We start from the raw sequence: 24,079 nt of genomic DNA, 5'->3' as shown, positions 1-24,079 counted from the left end.
TTACGTTACTCAATGAGAGTAACGTATTCTGAATACTTTGGATTACTTAATATATTATCATGCTGTTTACAACTACATGAATGTACTATTGCTGTGATTTATTACTGTTACTGAAGGTCCGCGGCTCCGAACCGTAGTAAAGGGACCTCTGGCTAATACGGTGGGTTCTGTGTCGGCTCGTAGCTGAAAACTAGCTTTACTTTGTTGTCTGGGTCACTTTGCTAGCAGAGACAGAGAGAGGCGTTGAAAGGCTGCTCCAACAGAACTTATTGTTTTTGGAGGAAAACACGAACACGGTGTACAGTCGAGTCTTAATAGCTTACTTACAACTGGGCTCGTCAGGCTCTCTTCTTGGCTGCAGTGGTTATTATTATATTTACATGCTTCCAGCTCCCGTTTCTGCTCGATGACAGCTCGTACTTTTCCTTTTTCTCCCTCCCTCGCTCACAGACACATAACGTGTATAGCAGTCCATTCTCCCTGCAGCACGGACTACACTGCCTATGATGCTACATTCTTTAGAGCTATACCTGTAGCATTCTGCCTATTAGCTTAGCACAACAACAACAAAAAAGGCCTCTCTCACCCAGGAAACACGCAGAGAGAGAGCGTCACCCTGTAACCATGGCAACCGTAACGCTGCCACCTGGAACAACAGAACGTAGCTGTCAAACAAAACCCAAACAGTCCTGACCCGCCACAATATGAAACAGGGAAGTACCGCCGTGTAATCCATTTATTTCAACAAAGTAACTGTATTCTAAATACCACCTTTTTAAACGGTAACTGTAACGGAATACAGTTACTCATATTTTGTAATTTAAATACGTAACGGCGGTACATGTAATCCGTTACTCCCCAACACTGTGTATGTATTTACCATCCTGGCATATGACAGGGAGCCTGGAATACCCCCTAGTGACCCACCGCCGGCTACAAAGCGATGTGTGATGACCAAATCGCTTTATTTGAGAAATTCATCAGCAAACAAATTTTAGTTTTCAGTTTCCACATGTTGGCCGGGGAGCTTTATAAGCCCCTAGTTCACATGTGGCTGCTGTAAATCAGATCGCACTCACGCTCAGTTTCTGCTCAGTCATGGAAACGGGAGCATGACTGGGACAATTACAGGAAGGCGAGGGCACGCAGCCTCGCTAACCTCCACATAAAACCCCCTCTATTACAAGAGGATGAAATCCTTATTTTCAGAGGCTCTTTGATGGAGTGTCAAGTTGCAGAGCAGTTGCACTGCCCTTCCTGCAGCAGTGGCTGAAACACTCCCAGATCCTCTGGAATCTTTGGATGACACTGGAAACGGGTCAGCGGAGTCTAAAAATGGACGCAAACCCTCCGACAGTTATTGTCTCCTGTCCATCACACCCTTTTTCCCTTCTCACACGCTGCTCTCTCACAGAAGCAACATGACAGCTGGTTGCAGGGAATGCGCACATTACCGAGGTCAGCATGGTTAGGAACCACACCGAACTGTGGGAAATCCTCGGGCGGGAGGTTCTGAGAGCAGCTAACGGTCAAAACCAATAAAGATGAACGACGATTCACTTTTTATTTCACTTTCTTTTTCAGGCTATTCGGCACAATCAGTTTTTATTTCTCGGTCTTCCCATCATCGAGGGCATGACTTCTCAGTCTGTCCACTTTCTCAGCTGCTCATCAAGTCAGCCACAGTCTAGTTTTGGGTGCACCTAGTGACAAGAGTGTGTCCCTGTGGGAGTTTTTACAACCATTTGAATGATATGTTAGCACAGAAGCACAGGGGATCCCAGATTATGCAAAAGGAAACTTCTTCTATTGCTACACCAGCACTAGGGTGGAAGTTTTGTCTGTGTGGCGACACCTATCATTAAGGACAACATCGTCAGTGATGGAATAAACGGTGACAGCGCTGTACGGGCACCAGGGTTTTAATAGTTTTGCAATTTTCATTAGTTTTTATTTTTATTTAGTTTTGACTTCAGATTTTCAATTTTATATCAGTTTTAATTAGTTTTTACCAATTGTTTGCTAGTTTCAGTTTAGTTTTGATTAGTTTCAGTTTAGTTTTAGTTGTGTTTGCAATAATTAAGTGTAACAAAATCCCAGTTTCATCATATCAGTCATTCTGCTCATCCTTGGGTATGTTGCTATTCCAGCTACCATACTGCACCCTGGACAAGTCGCCTGTCTGTCGCAGGGCTAACACGCAGAGACAGACAACTCACATTCCCACCTATGGGTTCTTTAAATAAATAAATAAATAAATAAAGGCAGATGAACAACCATTGATACCAGGCAACTATAAAATGTATATCTTGGCCCCAATGAGACTATTAACTCTCGCAGCACCGGGTGTTCGTAATTTTGGTTCAAGTGAATTGATAAACTTTTTGAAGGTAATTGACTCACACAGTTGTGTAGATATCCCCGTCCTGTTGTCTCGGGATGCATCACGCTGCCTTGCCTGGGGTTAGCTTCTGTTTCTGGGGATGAGGGTTGAGTGTGCTCCCTTACCTTCTCAAGCTAAGCTAGGTTAGCCTTCTTGTGTGAGCTTTTCAAGTGCACTTTAAGGTTTGTGGGATTTTTTTCCCTTTAGAAATGTCCCTCATAATTTGTCTGTTTCCACTACAAGACACTTGCTTTATCCAAAACACAGTCATATTCAAAGTAATCCCAAATTGGACTCTGGTGCTTTCTTCCGACTTTTCCTGACATGATTCTGCGCGTGGACGGAGCAGCGACACAGACGACTCGACTAACGTGCTGCCACCTGCTGGCATAATGAGACACAGCAAGAAAAAAATCTGGAAACTAAACTTCATTTTCACCCTTGACTCTTGTATGACACGCACACATCAATGAAAACTAAACACATTTTTGCTATAAATTCAGTTAATTTTAGTTAGTTTTGTGAACACTCATTATAGTTTTAGTTAGTTTTCCTTTTTTTGTTTTTTATTTTTTATTTCCGTTAACGAAAATGTTTTTTCACTTCTAGTTTTCGTTATTTCGTTAGTTTTCATTAACGATAATAACCTTGACGGGCACTACAGTTGGCTCCTGACCCAATCCATGCAGTGACCTGTCCCAGGGTATCCCTACTTAAAATCACAGACCAACAACCACACACATCTCCCACCACTTTAGAGCTTGTAGATAACCACGGGAATAGAGGAGCATTTACATGGCGCTTTTCTAGTTGTATCGACTGGAACTTCCTGTTGACGATACTTTATCTGCCTCTGTGGCTCAGGAAGTCACAGCAGGTCAACTGGAAGGTTGGTGGTTTGATCCCTGGCTGCCCTGCATGGCAAAGTGTGCAAGAACCCTGCATGTGTTTAGTGATAGAAATAAATGCTTGCATGTGTGTGATAGGTGAGTGATGCATGTTGTCAAAAGTGCTTTGAGTCCACATGTAGAGAAGAAAAATGCTGTATGAGAGGCAGACATTTAAACACGTGGCTCCATAAGCAGCTTCGGTGTTTTGTTTATTAGCATTATGGTGAAACTGTAACCTCCCCTCACTCAGATGCTTTTGTGTCACAAACTTCAAACCAACAAACAAAAGACAAGAAGAAACACGAGTTTGATTTGTGTCGTCAGTGTTTCTGAATTAACGCCGCCTCTTCGACCTTGTTTGGCTCTGGCGTGACTTTACCTTTTAACTTCTTTGCTCTCGCCCTCCATTAGTCATTTGGGAGCCTTGGATATTTCCATGGCGGACAGCTGTGATCTAAATATACCGAGGGACTTCCTAACTTCAGGAAAAAGATAGAAGGAAGGGCCGGATTCAGGTCCTCCGGCAAATTTCCTGTAATCTTGTCCCTCGGTGACCAAAGAAAAACACGCGGTAAACATACTGGCAACAGGCAGATGTCAGGGTCAGAGAGGTCACAGCCTGGTAGCTTTGGGGGTGTTTTACCCACCAGTTTGCTCACAGCTTTCAACCCCAGAGCGATAGTCTGTGTTTGCCCCGCAGCAGCTCGCAGGCGTGTTCGACGCGCAGCGCTGTAGTGGCGGCGTGGTGCACCTGTCGGACTGACATTTGTGCACGAACAACTGACAGCCCGTCCGAGCTGCTGCAGGCTCACAGACACACCCACAAATGTGGGCTGTGGCTCAAACGCAACATTTCACCATTGCCGCTGCTAATCCGATGCAGGACTGAGCCGAGGCTTTAGCACAAGTATGCGACGCGGACGCGTCCTTCAGCAGCAGAAAGGCTGATCTGAATGCGTTACTCCGTGGGCAGATATTTTAATACTGTGGCCAGAAACACGAATAAAAGTCAAATATAAAAGTCAAAAATGAAGTTTGTCAGTAGGTTTGTAATCTTTTCACTTTGAGGAAACAGTAAGATTTACTTTAAACTCTTACTGTTCATTTTTCCATTTGTGGAAGATAAAATTATTGCATTTTGCAACTTTTTTATATATTTATAGATTTCTCTGAGTTGTTGTGACAAGTAAGAAAAACAGATGAGCAGCAGGAATGTAACTTCATACAGTTATACAGTTTATACTTCTATTACTGTAGTTTATATAAGTATTTGTGCATTATATGACCTGTTTGTACGGCACATACAGTAAAATACTTTGCTAGATTTGCTAGTACTGAAATGTCATTTTACAGTATACTATACAGTAACAGTTTCTTAGTGTAAAATATGTTATCATACTTGTGAAATGACTGAATATAAGTCAATATAAGTTTAACATGGTAACATTTTCTGATGTTTGCAGCACTGTAATGTCCATAAACTGTTATTACTGTTGTATAACATAAGTACATGCTCTCATGTTGAATTCTGAATTCAGTTCATTATCTCTCTTGGAATTTAATAACAATTAACTGGACGACTGGAGACGTCCTCCTGTCTCCTGTCGGTGGCGCTGTCACTTGGTGTTCGCTCGCTCGCTCTGTGGTATAGTATCGCTTCCTGTTCCTGCTCAAACACAGTGGTGTTTCTGAGTAGCTTATTTGCTTAGCAGTTTAATTAACAACTTTTAAATACATTCTTTTTTTCACAGTATAATCTTCACGTGCTTCATCCGAAGCACACTTTCTGTGTACTCACTACCTAATTTATAGTATTCACTCACTGTCTCTGTACTGTTTCGCTAGCTTAGCTCGTAGCCGACCCGTTAGCACCATGGCTACTTCACCTGTCCCTTCTGCACTTTCTTGCTCATTGTGTCAGATGTTTAGTTACTCCTCGGCCTCCTTTAGCAGTAATGATATCTGTAACAAATGTAGCATATTTGCAGCTCTGGAGGCCAGGATTACTGAATTGGAGACTCGGCTTTGCACCCTGCTCTCACCCTTAGCTAGCCAGGCCCCTGTAGCTGGTGCAGCCGAAGATAGCGTAGGCCCCGCTAGCTGTTCCCCGGCAGACCCCAAGCAGCTGGGGAAAGGCTGGGTAACGGTGAGAAGGAAGCGTAGTCCTAAACAGAAGCCCCAGGTACACCACCAACCCGTTCATGTGTCTAACCGTTTTTCCCCACTCGGTGACACACCCGCCGGGGGTCAAACTCTGGTAATTGGTGACTCTGTTCTCAGACATGTGAAGCTAGAGACACCGGCAACCATAGTCAATTGTCTTCCAGGGGCCAGAGCAGGCGACATTGAAGGAAATTTAAAACTGCTGGCTAAGGGTAAACGTAAATTCAATAAAATCATAATTCACGTCGGCAGTAATGACACCCGGTTACGCCAATCGGAGGTCACTAAAATCAATATTGAATCGGTGTGTAACTTTGCCAAAACAATGTCGGACTCTGTAGTTTTCTCTGGTCCCCTCCCCAATCAGACCAGGAGTGACATGTTTAGCCGCATGTTCTCCTTAAATTGCTGGCTGTCTGAGTGGTGTCCCAGAAACGATGTGGGCTTCATAGATAATTGGCAAACCTTCTGGAGGAAACCTGGTCTTGTTAGGAGAGATGGCATCCATCCCACTTTGGATGGAGCAGCTCTCATTTCTAGAAATATCGACAAATTTATTAAACCCCTCAAAACATGACTATCCAGAGTTGGGACCAGGAAGCAGAGTTGCAGTCTTACACGCCTCTCTGCAGCTTCTCTCCTCCTGCTACCCCCCCAAAAACCCATCTCCATAGAGACTGTGTCTGCTTCCAAAAAGACAAAAAACAAACAACTTAAACAATCACAAAGAAAGAACAATACAGTATCCACATCTGAACCAAAGAGTAAAACAGTGAAATGTGGATTATTAAATATTAGGTCTCTCTCCTCCAAGTCTCTGTTAGTACATGACTTAATAATTGATCAACAAATTGATTTACTCTGCCTTACAGAAACCTGGTTGCAGCAGGATGATTATGTTAGTTTAAATGAATCAACACCCCCGAGTCATTCTAACTACCAGAAATCTCGAAGCACAGGTCGAGGGGGCGGTGTGGCAGCAATTTTTCACACCAGTCTATTAATTAATGATAGACCAAGACAGACTTTTAATTCATTTGAAAGCCTGATGCTTAGCATTGTCCACCCCAGCTGTGAAACTCAGAAACCAGTCTTACTTGTTATCATCTATCGTCCACCTGGGCCTTACACAGAGTTTCTGTCTGATTTCTCAGACTTTATATCTAATTTAGTTCTGAGCTCAGATAAAATAATTATTGTGGGTGATTTTAACATCCATGTAGATGCTAAAAATGACAGCCTCAACATGGCATTTAATCTGTTGTTAGACTCAATTGGTTTCTCTCAAAATGTAAAAGAACCCACCCACCACTTTAATCACACTCTAGATCTTGTTTTAACATATGGCATAGAAACTGAACATTTAACAGTGTTTCCTGAAAACCCTCTCCTGTCTGATCATTTCTTGATAACATTTACATTTACAATAATTGATTACGCAGCAGTGGAGAGTGGACTTTATCAAAGTAGATGTCTTTCTGAAAGCGCTGTAACTAAGTTTAAGAATATAATCCAGCCACTGTTATCATCGTCAATGCCCTGTACCAACACAGAGCAGAGCAGCTATCTGAACGCTACCCCAACAGAGGTCGATTATCTTGTTAATAATTTCACCTCCTCACTACGTACGACTCTGGATACTGTAGCTCCAGTGAAAACTAAGGTCTCTAATCAGAAGTACCTGACCCCGTGGTATAATTCTCAAACACGTACCCTAAAGCAGATGACTCGTAATCTGGAGAGGAAATGGCGTGTCACAAATTTAGAGGATCATCATTTAGCCTGGAGAAATAGTTTGTTGCTTTATAAGAAAGCCCTCCGCGAAGCCAGAACAGCTTACTACTCATCACTGATTGAAGAAAATAAGAACAACCCCAGGTTTCTCTTCAGCACTGTAGCCAGGCTGACAAAAAGTCAGAGCTCTGTTGAGCCAACCATCCCTTTAACGTTAACTAGTGATGACTTCATGAACTTCTTCACAAATAAAATTTTTATCATTAGAGAAAAAATTACCAATAATCATCCCACAGATGTAATATTATCTACAGCTACTCTTAGTTCCATTGATGTTAAGTTAGACTCTTTTTTTCCAATCGATCTTTCTGAGTTAACTTCAATAATTACTTCCTCCAAACCATCAACGTGTCTTTTAGACCCCATTCCTACAAAACTGCTCAAAGAAGTCCTGCCATTGATTAATTCTTCGATCTTATATATGATCAACCTATCTCTAATAATCGGCTATGTACCACAGGCCTTCAAGGTGGCTGCAGTTAAACCTTTACTCAAAAAGCCATCTCTAGACCCAGCAGTCTTAGCTAATTATAGGCCAATCTCCAACCTTCCTTTCATATCAAAAATCCTTGAAAGAGTAGTTGTCAAACAGCTAACAGATCATCTGCAGAGGAATGGTTTATTTGAAGAGTTTCAGTCAGGTTTCAGAGTTCATCACAGCACAGAAACAGCTTTATTGAAGGTTACAAATGATCTTCTTATGGCCTCTGACAGTGGACTCATCTCTGTGCTTGTCCTTCTTGACCTTAGTGCAGCATTCGATACTGTTGACCATAATATTCTATTAGAGCGATTAGAACATGCTGTAGGTATTACAGGTATTGCACTGCAGTGGTTTGTATCATATCTATCTAATAGACTCCAATTTGTGCATGTAAATGGAGAGTCCTCTTCACACACTGAGGTTAATTATGGAGTTCCACAGGGTTCGGTGCTAGGACCAATTCTGTTTACATTATACATGCTTCCCCTAGGCAGCATCATTAGAAGACATAGCATACATTTTCACTGCTATGCAGATGACACCCAGCTCTATCTGTCCATGAAGCCAGATAACACACACCAATTAGTTAAACTGCAGGAATGTCTTAAAGACATAAAGACTTGGATGGCCACTAACTTTCTGCTTCTTAACTCAGATAAAACTGAGGTCATTGTACTCGGCGCTGAAAAGCTTAGAAATATGGTATCTAACCAGATTCTTACTCTGGATGGCATTACCTTGGCCTCCAGTAACACTGTGAGGAACCTTGGAGTCATTTTTGACCAGGATATGTCCTTCAACGCACATATTAAACAAATATGTAAGACTGCGTTCTTCCATTTGCGCAACATCTCTAAAATTAGAAATATCCTGTCTCAGAGTGACGCTGAAAAACTAGTTCATGCATTTATTACTTCCAGGCTGGACTACTGCAATTCATTATTATCAGGATGTCCAAAAAACTCACTGAAAAGCCTTCAGTTAATCCAAAATGCTGCAGCAAGAGTACTGACAGGGACTAGAAGGAGAGAGCATATTTCTCCTGTTTTGGCTTCCCTTCATTGGCTTCCTGTTAAATCCAGAATTGAATTCAAAATCCTGCTCCTCACATACAAGGTCTTAAATAATCAGGCCCCATCTTATCTTAATGACCTTGTAGTACCATATCACCCTATTAGAGCACTTCGCTCCCGCTCTGCAGGCCTACTTGTTGTTCCTAGAGTATTTAAAAGTAGAATGGGAGGGAGAGCCTTCAGTTTTCAGGCCCCTCTTCTGTGGAACCAGCTTCCAGTTTGGATTCAGGAGACAGACACTATCTCTACTTTTAAGATTAGGCTTAAAACCTTCCTTTTTGCTAAAGCATATAGTTAGGGCTGGACCAGGTGACCCTGAATCCTCCCTTAGTTATGCTGCAATAGATGTAGGCTGCCGGGGGATTCCCATGATGCATTGAGTTTTTCCTTTCCAGTCACCTTTCTCACTCACTATGTATTAACAGACCTCTCTGTATTGAATCGTATCTGTTATTAATCTCTGTCTCTCTTCCACAGCATGTCTTTATCCTGTCTTCCTTCTCTCACCCCAACCGGTCGCAGCAGATGGCCGCCCCTCCCTGAGCCTGGTTCTGCCGGAGGTTTCTTCCTGTTAAAAGGGAGTTTTTCCTTCCCACTGTCGCCAAAGTGCTTGCTCATAGGGGGTCATATGATTGTTGGGCTTTTCTCTGTATCTATGAAGCGCCTTGAGGCGACATTTGTTGTGATTTGGCGCTATATAAATAAAATTGAATTGAATTGAATTGAATTTTAATGCACAAAAATGTATCATATACAGTTACAGTTTAGTGTAATTGTGTTGTTCACGGCATGTGTGCGTTTAGGGCAGGGGTCGGCAACCTGCGGCTCTGGAGCCGCATGCGGCTCTTTTGTCCTTATACTGCGGCTCCCGGTGGTTTGGGAAAATAAATTTGAAGTATTTAGCTGAAGTGTATTTTATTTGTGTTTAGTTCTTTTTTTTAACTTGTAGTTCTAAATTGGAAGATTATTGTGATTTTGAAATATAAAAATAAAATTATATCTTATTATTTTTCATGCTCAAAATAAGCGTCACACTCGCGGAAGCCGGTGTACCCGCCGAAACGCCGTGCATTTATCGAGACTTTCAACCCCAGGTAGGCCAATTATGGATCTTCGGATCCACATTATGTCAGCAGCTCCACTGTGAACTATGTTAAAACAAACACCGCTCACGCCTCACAGATGACAGCTTACAGTCCTGCGTAAAGATGAAAGTGACTTCGTACAGCCCCGATTTGCAGATGCTGTGCGCAGAGGTTCGGGACCATAAGTCTTATTGTAAACATATCACGACAGACCCGACGATGTTTGCATGAACATGTTTTTCAGCATCTCTTTACTGACCCCTTTTCACACACGGTTGCTGTACGCATACAGCCGGCTGTAGCTTTTCAGCTCACAGCCCGACACACACCAACACAACAGCAGAGAGAGCACAGACTTTAAGGCGGCGAGGCGTGATTGCGGGTGCCGCTCAGGTGTGTCCGCCTCCCCTGCAGCGGCGCTGCAGACCACGCCCCACCACACACATTAACCAGGTAAAATACATATTTAGGCAGAATTTTGCAAATATCTATTTTTTTAGCAGCATAGTGTTTTTTTCCAATTATTTTTTAAAAGTCAGGTCAAGGCTCCAAAAGCCCAAAGGCGATATGAGGCTGGCGGCTCACAACAGTTTTTGTTTGCTGGATCATTTTAGTTCAGCTGGGTGTCTTTCCTTTTGTTATATTTCTTTAAGAGTTCAAAATGTGTCAATTACATAAATAAAATGTAATTTTCTCTGTAACTTCATGGATTTCAGCAACACACCTCAGTTGCTCTGTGGATTCTTTTAAAAAGCAGTTAAAAACTTTTCTGTTCAAACAAGCCTTTTGTTGATCTACGTATTTTATATTCTTTACATTATTTACATTTGATCTTTTACATTGTGTTTAATGTCTATTGATTGTATTGTTTATTTTAATATTTGTGTACAGCGCTTTGTGACTGCCTGTCTGTGAAAAGCGCTTAATAAATAAACTTTACTTACTTACTTTAGTTGTTCACACAAAGCATAAAAGTAACAATATATAAAACAATATATACAGTGTTATCTTCATTTTAGATTTCAAAAAGTATTTGCGGCTCCCAGTGTTTTCTTTTGCGTGGAAACCAGGTCCAAGTGGCTCTTTGGGTGTTAAAGGTTGCAGACCCCTGGTTTAGGAGAATGGCTGCAGGTAAGGGAAAGCAGCCAAGACAAAACAATGGAGTAGTGGTATAAAAACAATGATAATTTATTAATAGATTTCACAGAAAAGTCAAGTCTTTACAAAAAAGTATTGCCTTGAATTGTTGAGGCGATTTTGCCATTATTTACGTTCTCATTCGTCCGAGTTTCAGTCTCTGCGCTTCTTTTGGAGCGCTCCGTTACAGGCCTCGGTTTTATCTGACAGATTGAGATGAATTGTGTGAACGAGGAGCTTTGGGTCGCTCTGGGGACACCCTTGAGAGGTGTCAGCGTGACGCTTTCACCGGGAGCCGGGAACAATAGGCGGAACCAGCTGCTGCGGGAGTCGGCGTGACACAGTGGGGGAGCTGTTTACAAGCAAGCCGGCCGCTCGGCTCAGGCCGGACGTTGGCCGACGTCACCTCTACTAAAAGTTTATCGCAGCTCGGCCCTGCAGCGCTGCATCCACTGACACATTTCAGCCTCCTCAGTCAGACTTTAATCACTAAACCAGGTTTTTTCAGCACACCTGCTTTTCCACCGTGACTTTTTGTGCACTAAAACTCAAATAAACTGTCTTGGAAACAAATGAATAAGTGTTTTCTAAACTTGAAAAGTCCAAAATGATGGAATTTATAACTTTCATCCATTGCACTTCTCCCTTTTGTTAGTTTTAGTTTAGTTTTGATTAAATTTGGCGACAGTAAAGTTCCACTTTAGGCTTCATGTGATGTGAACAGCTGGGCTGACCTGCTGGATGTTAACCTCATCATCTTGAAAGCTAATCCCACGCATCAGTCTGAGTGACACAATATTCGTGCTCCACGTTAAGCGCTGTTTTCTGATTGGCTGTATTAGAAAAGTGAAAGCTAATAGAGTTTGAATTGAAGGGCAGCGCTGCTGGGCTGCACATCAGTGCTCTTCCTCTGTGGTAATTTCCCCAAAGAGAAGTTTTAGTAAAATCTTACTCAATCTTGGTAAAGTAAGAGCTGACGCAGCTTCCTAGAAATGCATCTCTTTAAGGAAGTACTTGCAGCCACTGTTGCCTCCTCTGACCTCGTGGACTGGCAGCTGTGCCCCTTTACTGACAGCTAAATTATGAGTGCTGCCTTTCTCCTTAAGGCTTCATTCAAAAATAGTTCCTTATGAGCACGTGTCAGAGATACCCAGGCTTGAGTTACTCTGTTGGTGTTTCCCACCTTTCCTATTAACAGAATGATTCCCATTAAAGATCTCAAGTGGGAATAACAGAGTATTTGCACCTCCTGTTGCCCAGTTTTCCACAGCTACAAAAAGAAACACCTGCATGGTATCATATTGTTTTTTCCGAATCTCGCTGTGTAAATATTAGGGGAGGGTTGGGTTTAAATGTGCCATGTCAGTCACAGTGGAGTGATTATGACCTGGAAACAAGCTGTGTGCAGCCTCCAAACAAAGCCTGCTGAGTCATTGCTGTGCCAATAGAGCGAGGTGGATGGAAGGAGGGTGAGGAAAGAGAGAGAGGGCAGCAAATTAGGCTTATTTTTAGCATTAATTAGCTATCTGCACATCCGTCCTACTCACAGAGTTTGATGCGTATCTTGATGTATAGTCAGTAAGACAACGCAACAAACAAAGATGATAATATGATGATCACAGCGTGACTCAGAGCGGCCACAATCAGCTGGTGTTGTTGTCCATTTGACAGCAAACATTACGAAGCAGTTAAGTTGTTCCTGATTAATTAAAGCGATGAAGTCGCTGAAAGGAAGCACAAACTGTCCCCGCCCTGTAGAGACGTTTAAACATTCGCCTTTCATGCAAAGTCCTCGACAAAAGATGTGGACGTGAAATAATTGTTTCAGAAAAAAATTCATATGAGCACGATTTTCAGTTTCCTGTGCAGACGTGTGTCCTCGTACACCGCAAAGCAAATAAGGAAAAAATGTATTTATTTTATTTTCATTTACTTTTTCTTCGTCTTTAATGGACCTAAAGTGCTGTCGTATTAACATGAACCAATAAGAGTGTAAAGGACAAATCACGCACCCATAAATCCATTTTTGTCAAAAAGTGATGAAAAAATAATAATTTATCACTTATTGTAAGAACGGTCAGCTGACCCTCTCCTGAAAGTTAAGGGCTACTGGGCCCAGGACATGGCATTGGACATATCTTCAGTTGAATGGGATTCATGTTTTCAAAATGTTAATACTATGTATAAAGAAACAGGCAGTAGATTTATTCAACTTAAGATAATCCATAGGTGGCATCGAACACCGCAACAATTGTATAAATGGAACCTGGCCCCTACGGACGAATGTTGGAGATGTGATGGTCAAAATGCTTCGATTTTACATATCTCATGGAGCTGTTCGGCACTTCGGGATTGGTGGGAAAATATAATGGAGGTAATTTTCAGTGTTCTAAAAAGGAGATTTGGTTCTCACCAAAACTGTCCATACTTGGTGAAACCACAGAACCTTCTGATGGAGATTTTTCCAGTTATACAAAAAGATGGATTATTCTGGCTCTTACTACGGCCAAACGGGTCCTGCTAAGACATTGGCGGAAAAAGAGCCCCCCTCCCTATGAAGGGTGGCAAAAGACAATGGCTAAGTTGGCGTCTTACGAAAAAGTGACTTATGGTTTATTAGACAAATTGCATCAATATGATTGTATTTGGTCCTTTACAAGCTGGCTTTCTGTAACTTGAAGAACAGGAGGTGTGCGAAGAAAGAATAGGATAACTTCCCTCTGTTTTGGTTTTTTGTTTTGTTTTGTTTTGTTTGTTTGTTTTTGGTTTTGTTGTTGTTTTGTTTTTGGTTTTGTTGTTGTTTTGTTTTTGGTTTTGTTGTTGTTTTGTTTTTGGTTTTGTTGTTGTTTTGTTTTTGTTTTTGTTGTTGTTTTGTTTTTGTTTTTTGTTGTTTTGGTTTTGGTTTTGTTGTTGTTTTATTTTTGTTTTTGTTGTTGTTTTGTTTTTGTTTTTTGTTTTGTTTTGGTTTTGGTTTTGTTGTTGTTTTTGTTTGTTTGTTTTTGGTTTTGTTGTTGTTTTGTTTTTGTTTGTTTGTTTGTTTGTGGTTTTGTTGTTGTTTTGTTTTTGTTTGGTTGTTTGTTTGTGGTTTTGTTGTTGTTTTGTTTTTGTTTGGTTGTTTGTTTGTGGTTTTGTTGTTGTTTTGTTTTTGTTTGTTTGTTTGTTTGTGGTTTTGTTGTTTTGTTTTTGTTTGTTTGTGTTTTGTTTTTGTTTGTTTGGTTGGTTGTTGTTTTGTTTTTGTTTGTTTGTTTGTTTTGTTTTGTTGTTGTTTTGTTTTTTGTTTTGTTTTTCTTTGTTTGTTTTTTGTTTTGTTTTGTTGTTGTTTTGTTTTTTGTTTTGTTGTTGTTTTGTTTTTTGTTTTGTTGTTGTTTTGTTTTTTGTTTTGTTGTTGTTTTGTTTTTTGTTTTTGTTTTTTTGTTTTTTAAACTATTTATTTATGTAGTTATCCTTAAGTTCTGTTATTGAAGTTTAAAATGAAATAAATAAAAATTGTTGATGACAAAAAAAAAAAAGTGATGAAAATTTCTGATTAAAGGTGAAAAGTTCTGAGACATTAATATATGTACTGGTTTAGTAAACTGGCCATTAGGACATTTCCCCGTGTGCTGATGGTTGTTTTGGCCTGCTGTGAACTTCTTGCCCGCTGATGTTACAGACTCTTCTGAATCCATGTACAAGGCCTGACTCTCGTCTGCTGTGCACACCGGCTATAATGTGCATCATAAAAATGCACAAATCCATCTGCATCCATCTGATTAATAAAAAAAAAAAAAACTTTGATTGTGCAGCCACAGCCTTGGCACACCTGGAAAACTCTGCATCCAGACAGACTTGATGTATATAATATCTGTTGTTTTGGAGCTTTCAGTTAAACGCTGTGCAGCAGTACTGTCGCTTCATGGTTGCTCAGACCCATCAATCAAGATCAACCCAGCTTTTCACACTTGCTATTTGAAGGGATGCATATAAAGACAGGCAGACAGATGTAGTGAGCCATTACAGCAGATGCAGAAGTTTCCGGGTAGATATTCAGCAAATCTAAATTTAACTCTTTCTATTTAACAAGGGAAAGAAGCCGCAATCGGGGAACCTGATCAGGCTTTTCAGATGGAAAAAATGTAACGAGTCAAAGCAGCAGCAGAAGAAAGAATAACTCCTTTGATGTTCTGCTTTTACCCTGAGACAGTGTTGGGGGTCTTAAATTACACAGAGGAAGAGTGAGTGGAAATAGAGAGGAGCATACAATGGACGCAAAAGGGGAGAAGTTGTGTGTGGCTGCCAAACATCTCTGCAGCTCTGCTTTCTGCTAACCTTTGCGTGGATTTGTCTGGGAAGTTTACACTTTGGGGATCAAATCCTCCCTGCGGTCTACCATGTGAAACAATTCCATGACTTGTGCGCAGTGTGGGGCTCTTATTTTAGATTTTGCTGACATGATGTTTTCGGTTGATGGAAAATGCTGTTGTTCAGAGTTATTGCCCTTTCTGTAGTCTTCATATTTAATCACACGAGGTCTTTCTGGACTTATTAACTTATGGCTATTGAAGAGTTTCCTAAAGAGTTTGCAGATTTCACTTATTTAAGTTTATACACTTGACCGTGCATTTACAGACCGTCTGTGTAGTCTATCTAGGATGATCTGATATCGTCGTGTTGGTGTTGTTCCCAGATCATCATGAAAATGTTGTTCCAGGTTCAACATTGCAAGTGACCAATCACATTATTGTGACGTTATTCTTTTGCGCACCAACCCATTCGTGCATTTATGAAATTCCAATGTTGCAAGGACAATATCAATTCTGCTTAGCGTTTATTAAAGGGTTAAGGTCAGGGTCCGTTGATCGGCGGACAAAGGCGGTTTCTCGCAGCTTAAGTACAGTTTTTTGTTTTACGCCGGTTTTTCCCGAAGTCGCAAAAGTATGACATCACAACATTCTGATTGGTCACTTGCAATGTTGATCCTGGAACAACCTTTAGTATGATGATCTGGGAACAACACCAACACGAGGATATCAGATCGTGCAGTCCATCTACTCGCTGTACTGCTGTTCTTATAGCATTTGTGTCCGTTACTGGCAATGTACTGGCACACCTGGCTGAAACTAATTAGCCTAATAAACAGCCGCGCAGTAAAGCTGACTTCATGAGGACCATAATCAGTTTTTGATTAAACTGTTTCAGAGCTGTTGATCCAACTTTATCACTTTATTTATCTCTACCATTACATGTGGTACGTGTTATTCGCACGGAGGATCCAGGTGGAAAACACCTGCCATCGTGCCATTCTCCCTGCAGCTTGTGCTTTTTGTAAACTCAACCTAACATCATATATTTATATAGTTTCCACTGCAAGGGTGTTAACAAGAACATAAAACTGATTTATTTATGTAAGATCAAAGAACGGCAACAAGACAAAATAGACCTACGTTTGTCTGGATAGATTCATTTAAACCCTTTAAAAATACGTTTATATTTGTATAAAAAGGTAAAGTCAGAAATTCACCCTCTCATGTTTTTTTGGGATCTTTACGCCGCCGGCAGTGGGCGGTGGGTCCACTGGAGTGCTGGCCCATGTGGCTCCTTTGGGTCAAGCCACGAGCCGGGGCTATGTGATTGGTCCAGGGATCTTAGCAGGTGTGAGGTGTGTCAGAGATGTCCTTGCAGGAGGGGCAGACCCAGGACACTCTGAGGAAATTACAGCTCTCAGCTGGTTTGTGAATGACTATTTGACCAGAAGATGGAGGTCTGAGCTCTTTGCTTAGACTGTTAGATTAGAGGCAAAGTTTAGAGTTACGGTTTGAAAGCTCAACAGAAAAACTGAAATACCAGCATGATGTGAACTAGGGATGCAACGATACCAATTTTTTCAAACCGAAACGATACCGATACTTGGATCTGAGTACTTGCCGATACAGAGTACAAAAACCGATACTTCTACCACACACACACAAATGCAATGAATTGGAAGACAGGTTTTATTTTATTCTCTTATAAAAAATAAAATCTTAATAAAAATGACCACAAAAAAATTTCAAGTGAAAAATAAGCACTTCTGTTAAATTATTGCAGAGTCTCCACATTGTAATTTAACAAAATATCACTGAACTATTGGCACTGTCTCGAGCTTTCAGAATAATAAATAAACACTTCTGTTTGGAATAAAATAAATACAAATTAGGTTTGAGAATAAAATAAACTTTTAAATTATTGCAGAGTGTCCATATTGTAAACAAACAAACAAAATAACTTAAGTATTCGGCATTGACGAATAAACTCCTCATCTGCCCGTGGATCATCAGTCCACTGTGCCGTTAAACCGAGGACTGACATCGCGCACACACTGCTTGTCTTTACCTCTTCAGAAAGTTTTGGCACCATTATCTCCCTGATTTTCCACGACCGGCATTGGCTGGTCATCCAGAGCGATAAAATGAGTCAGAGCCTCTGTTATTTTAACTGCCTGTGGATTTTCTCTTGACATTTTTCTGAGTTAAAGTTGGCTGTTCCACACTGCTGACATTTTGTTTAGCCTACCTACAGCAGCCTCCAGTTTCTCTTTTTTATCTGGAGCTGCCAGTCATCCTAGTGGCCAATCTAAAAAACTACAACAGAAATGACAAGCCACCCTCTGATTAATGAAATAAGTTAGTATCAGTTCATGGTATCGGTTAACTTTTACGAGTATGGGTACACACACATTTTACAGTATCGGCCCCGATACCCGATACCAGTATCGGTATCGGTGCATCCCTAATGTGAACTGAGGATTCATTTAAAGGTGACATCGTCTAGTTTCTGAAAATAAACCTATTTCCAAACCCAATCACAACCCTGGACAAGAATTATCTTTAGTCTTGTTAATAAACTCTGAATGTTTTAAATATTGTTTTGTAACAGTAATAAATAGCACCTCTCTGTGTACGTGATATTCTTTGCTATTTAGAGGTTTCTTTAAAATTAGAAAGTAAACCTTTGGTTGTAGTGAAGATGCCGCGTTTTGGTGTCGTGCTTCTGTAACGAGGAGCTGCCTTCATACACGTGAAGGCCATGTTAGCTTGTGACTCCAGAGGTTGTTTAGCTCGAGGAGCTTGAGAAGACTTACCGAGGCTGTTGACCCCGTCCGTGCAGCGACGCTGTAGCCGGATCCTCTGGCAGCTCTTTCACCGTCACCTCCACTTTGTCCCTTCAAGCACGGAGGTGCGTTGTTGTTACCGGGTAGAGTTTCGCGTTCGTGGCATAGCACGGCCGCCTCGCGCTGAAATGTGGGAGAGCGGAGATAATCCTCAGTTTCTACTTCGGCGGCCCTGAACTTGTGCGACCTCGGAGCGGCCGCTGTGAGACGTGCGAGCGAGGCTCAGCGGACGATATCAGGTTGGTCACACTCGGCGGTCTGCAAATCGTCCGTGTGAAGGTCAACGTTGATGGAGGCCATATCAAAGCGCATTAATTATATCTGTGATACACAAATAGAGCACATGATTACCGTCAACACTTGGAGCACAACATTATGGACTCAGATCTTTCATCATTCTTTGCTGTCGTGCTGGTAGCTGAAACATCCAAACACCATCAGTGCTGAAAGGTACATACAGGTTTTAGAGCAACATCAAAAAATAAATGATATGGTGATAAAGAGGACAGAAGACTGTAGATTAGTTGAATCCTCTGACAACATTCCTCCCAAAGGTCCGGCAGCTGGTCTCCTCATGTTTCCAGAGTGTTGTTAAAAGAAGAGGGGATGCTGCTCAGTGGTAAACACGGCCCTATCCCAACTTTATGAGACATGTTGCTACTATCAAACTCAAAATGAGCTCATATTGAGATTAAAGTTGTGCATTTTTGTTTATGAGATTTAAAAACCATTGCATTCTGTTTTTATTTACATTTAGAACCAACAAGCCCAACTTTTTGAAACTGGAGTTCTACCACTTTTAGAGGCATTTTTTGGCATTCAGAACATTTATCTGTTCTCTTATACATAATTTATGTGTGATATGTATTCTTTGAGCTTTTCTTGAGTGGCCCAGGAACCTTTGAGCATTAGGGGGGGAAATTAATGTATGAAATGCTTGTTGCCAGTGTCTGGATGGATGGTAAAGTATTGCATCCTGTGGGCTCATTTCTAAACTGTGGATATAATCATAATGCATCCTTTGGATAATGTTGGATAATAATGATAAAATATTTTTTGCTGGCCTTGGTCTTATTCTGGAAGTTTATTATACACACAACATACACCGTGCATATAGCTTGTAATTCCCACTAGTGTCATCTAGATTTAAGTCACATATATCCAGTGTTGGGAAGGTTACTTTTAAAATGTATTCCATTACAGATTACAGATTACATGCCCCAAAATGTATTCTGTAACGTATTCCGTTACGTTACTCAATGAGAGTAACGTATTCTGAATACTTTGGATTACTTAATATATTATCATGCTGTTTACAACTACATGAATGTACTATTGCTGTGATTTATTACTGTTACTGAAGGTCCGCGGCTCCGAACTGTAGTAAAGGGACCTCTGGCTAATACGGTGGGTTCTGTGTCGGGCTAATAGCTGAAAACTAGCTTTACTTTGTTGTCTGGGTCAACTTTGCTAGCGAGAGACAGAGAGAGGCGTTGAAAGGCTGCTGCAACGGGTTTTATTGTTTTTGGAGGAAAACACGAACACGGTGTACAGTCGAGTCTTAATAGCTTACTTACAACTGGGCTCGTCAGGCTCTCTTCTTGGCTGCAGTGGTTATTATTATATTTACATGCTTCCAGCTCCCGTTTCTGCTCGATGACAGCTCGTACTTTTCCTTTGTCTCCCTCCCTCGCTCACAGACACATAACGGGTATGGCAGTCCATTCTCCCTGCAGCACGGACTACACTGCCCATGATGCTACATTCTTTAGAGCTATACCTGTAGCATTCTGCCTGTTAGCTTAGCACAACAACAGGCGCTCTCTCACCCAGGAAACACGCAGAGAGAGAGAGAGCACCCTGTAACCATGGCAACCGTAACGCTGCCACCTGGAACAACAGAACGTAGCTGTCAAACAAAACCCAAACAGTCCTGACCCGCCACAATATGAAACAGGGAAGTACCGCCGTGTAATCCATTTATTTCAACAAAGTAACTGTATTCTAAATACCACCTTTTTAAACGGTAACTGTAACAGAATACTACGGAAGCGTAGAGCTGCCACCCAGGCAAAAGAAAAATACAAGTGTATCACGTTATAACGTGAAAAGTTTATTGTTCTAACAATATACTATCATGTTTGTACAATATACTTTTCACGTTTGAACAACATAATATCACGTTATTACAATATAATATTTATATTGTACGAACGTGATATTTATATTGTAATAACGTGATATTATGTTGTTCAAACGTGAAAGGTATATTGTACAAACATGATAGTATATTGTACAAACATGATAGTATATTGTACAAACAGGAAAAGTATCTTGTTAGAACAATAAACTTTTCACGTTATAACGTGATACACTTGTATTTTTCTTTTGCCTGGGTGGCAGCTCTACGCTTCCGTAGAATACAGTTACTCATATTTTGTATTTTAAATACGTAACGGTGGTACATGTATTCCGTTACACCCCAACACTGCATATATCTGTTAGAATCTGAAGCCTAGAGTGACGCATTGTCCTCTTCAAACCTAAAGTAATTAGTGCTGTAAGTTCCCAGTAAAGAGACTTTGCCAATGCTTTTCATTGCAGGTTAGCACATGGATCAAATCCAGGTGTGTTATGGTGTGGTGTGTGTGGCCTTTGATCACATGTCATGTGCAAGTTGTTCTCAGCACAGGGACAGGCTGCAGCTCACTTTGTCCTAACGATCATCCGTTATCAGGATTCTTCCGTGGTCGCTGTGAATCGGTTGCGACCGAGTTCACGTTGGCTTCATTGTTGATTTCAGACAACTGCAGCATTAAGCTCCACTCGGATTGTTAACACGAACACAAGTAACTGATGAAAGAGCGAGGGCGAAAGCAGCAGCAGGGTGGTCCTGGTATGCGTGCATCATCCTCTCTTTCCAGGGCGTGTGAGGTGTGATTGCTGCAAGAGTTCTGATAACAGCTGAACCTGTCAGTGCCAGCCGACCAAACAAAAGCCAGAGGGGTGGCCTTTGGCAGGGGTGGTACGCATGTTTTGGCACTGGGTCACATCACGTAGGCACAGCAGGGGCACCTACAGCCCCTCTTGACCAGACAGGCAGGCTCATACGTGTCTGACCGGACACACGGGAATAGACCGGCTTTGGGAATCAGATGGCAGGGAAGCTTAAACACGTACTCGCCAAAGTTTTTAACATTAACTAGCAAAACAAAAACTCTGCTTTGACTATGTCTGCTTCACTGCTTCTCCTTATTTGCTTCTTGTCTTCCCACCTCTGTATGGCTTTCATACTCAAAAATAAAAACTTTTCTTGAGCAGTTAAACCCCTTAAAACGTGGCTACCCTAGCTGTGGTCATTAGTGATGGGTCGTTCGCGAACGAAATGGCTCTTAGAGCCGGCTCTTTGAAGTGAACGACGCGAGCCGGCTCCTTATTGGGAGCCGTGAGGTTTTTTGTTTTTTTTTTTTTCTCTTTCTCTCACCGTCTCTCTCGCCCTTTTTTCCGCTAAACTCCGCACGCGCGGCCTGTACCTTGCGCTGGGCAGAGGGGGGAGGGGCGTTAGTTACACTCGCAGTAGCACAGGAACAGAGCCAGAGAGAAAGAGAGCGAGGGACAACAACGTCACATTAGAAAGGTATAGTAATCATCCACTATTTTCAGTTGCAGATGATAAAGGATTCAGAAATCATGCAGGCCCATATGACAGAGAATGTGCATCTTCTTTTTGTTTTAATATTTTAATATATATTTAATTGTGTTGTGGTTTGCAGTGTTTTGTGTTGTTTCACGTTAAATTTGTTTAAAAGGAAAAAGCTGAAAATTTAAATAGTTAAAAGTTTAAAATGTAAATAGTTGTTCTTTGTATTATATGATTTATTTATTACATTTTATGTGGAGTGAATAAATAAAGTATATTTATGGTGGCCCTTAGAGACAAAGCACGTACAAACTCCAAAACACGTAAAAACTCCAAAACGCGTAAAAACTCAGACGCACTTACAAACCCCGAAGCATGTACAAACTCCAAAACACGTAAAAACTCAGAAGCACGTACAAACTCCAAAACACGTAAAAACTCAGAAGCACGTACAAACTCCAAAACACGTAAAAACTAAGAAGCACGTACAAACTCAGAATCACGTACAAACTCCAAAACACGTAAAAACTAAGAAGCACGTACAAACTCAGAATCACGTACAAAAGACAACAGAAGTGCTCCAGGATGCTAGGGCGCAGTGTTGAGCTTTTGTTACCTAGTGGCTACACAAGCCAGGAAGTATCAACAACCGGATTTGGTGTGTGGTAATAACAGGTAAATGAATTTTATTTTTAATTATTTGAATAAATATGAGTGCTTGTCTATAAATACACAAACAATACGCACATTCTTTCAATTGTGTAATTTAAGTGATCTGGGTAGCTCTGTTTTGGAAGTTCAGTTAACGCTAGAAATGTGTTTTGGAGTTTGTATGTGCTTTTTGGAGTTTGTATATGCTTTAGAGTTTGTACGTGCTTTGTCTCTAGGGGCCATATATAAACATATATAAATAAAACCACTTTTTTTTACTTTAGTAATTCCTTTTCTGCATGATTTTACATTATTGTTAATGATTAAATAATTAAAGCAACAAAACAACCTGAAGAGCCGGTTCGGAGCCGAAAGAGCCGGCTCTTTTTAGTGAGCCGAGCCGAAAGAGCCGGATCTCTAAAAAGAGCCGGAAATCCCATCACTAGTGGTCATGGCTGCTCAGCCTGCCAGCTCCTCATCTTCTCTGCTATCCAGCACCTCAAAGGTCCCGCTCCTCTTCTTCTCACTGCTGCTCAGCCTGCACTCTGGTTAACAACGCTCCATTTCCAGTTTCTTCAGGGCCAAGTCAACCTCAAATCAACTTTCTTGTTCCAGAGCCTGCTAGCATTAGCTACAGCCATGTTTGGCTCTTCCTGCTGCTACCGTTAAAGATTCTGCTCCTGGATCCACCTTCATCTCTACATCTCCCTCTCTCCGCTGCTCTGTTTGCATTGAATCAGGAAGGCGTTGAGCTAAATCCAGCCTTTTCTTCTGCCTCACATTAGCTGAAATGGAGACATTTCAAACTATCTCCATCCAGTCTAATAAGAGACGACCAGACTTTGCAAACTTGGCAAGCTCATCATTTTTTTACTATCATCAGATAGCGGCCTAGCTGCAGATTTGTAGCAGATTAGCTAACTCAGGTGATGCAGAGCTCAGTTTATTTTTTTTTAAATTGTATTAAATCTGCATGCAGTAATATATTTAAGGTAGGCGCACATCTTCAGATGATGACTTTTCCATAAAATCTTTGTCATTATAAACAATTTACAGTTGAATGCAAAATGGAAAAACTCTCCTTTTATTTTGCAAATGCAAATATTAGAAAACACCTTTGTTTTTGTTTTGGTGCAACTAAACAGGCTTTTCTTTTTCTTAACCTTCCTGTCGTGTTCAGTTCAAATCTGACAGATTTACACATTTTAAAAACTCATAAATAGGGATGGGTACCGGTATCTGGTGCCATGATGGCACCGGTTCTGACATAAACGGTAGTAACCAGACCGAAAAGCAGCGCATATTTTGGTGCTTTATTTTTCCTGAGATGTGATACACTTTGGATTCTAGCCAATCATTTTACGTTTCCGAGGATAGTAGGCGGGTCCAGGTACGTACGTTCTTTTAGAGCAGAGCTACAGATTAAAAACGCCCAAGGCGAAGCGGTCAAAAGTCTGGCTGTACTTCACAGCAAAAGATGCAAACTCAGCAGCTGCAACAAGTGCTTTAAGCTGATACTGTGATACTGTCAAAGGAGGTAACACCTCAAATCTGATGAAACACCTGGCGACACATAGTGTTTTTTTTTTTAAAAGCCGAAAAATGCGTCGTATTTGATAGCTTGCTGCGAGACCTCACACCGAGCACATC

Source organism: Neolamprologus multifasciatus, chromosome 8, assembly GCF_963576455.1.
Source record: "Neolamprologus multifasciatus chromosome 8, fNeoMul1.2, whole genome shotgun sequence".
NCBI classification, from domain to species: Eukaryota; Metazoa; Chordata; class Actinopteri; order Cichliformes; family Cichlidae; genus Neolamprologus; species Neolamprologus multifasciatus.
This window is presented reverse-complemented; position numbering follows the sequence as displayed.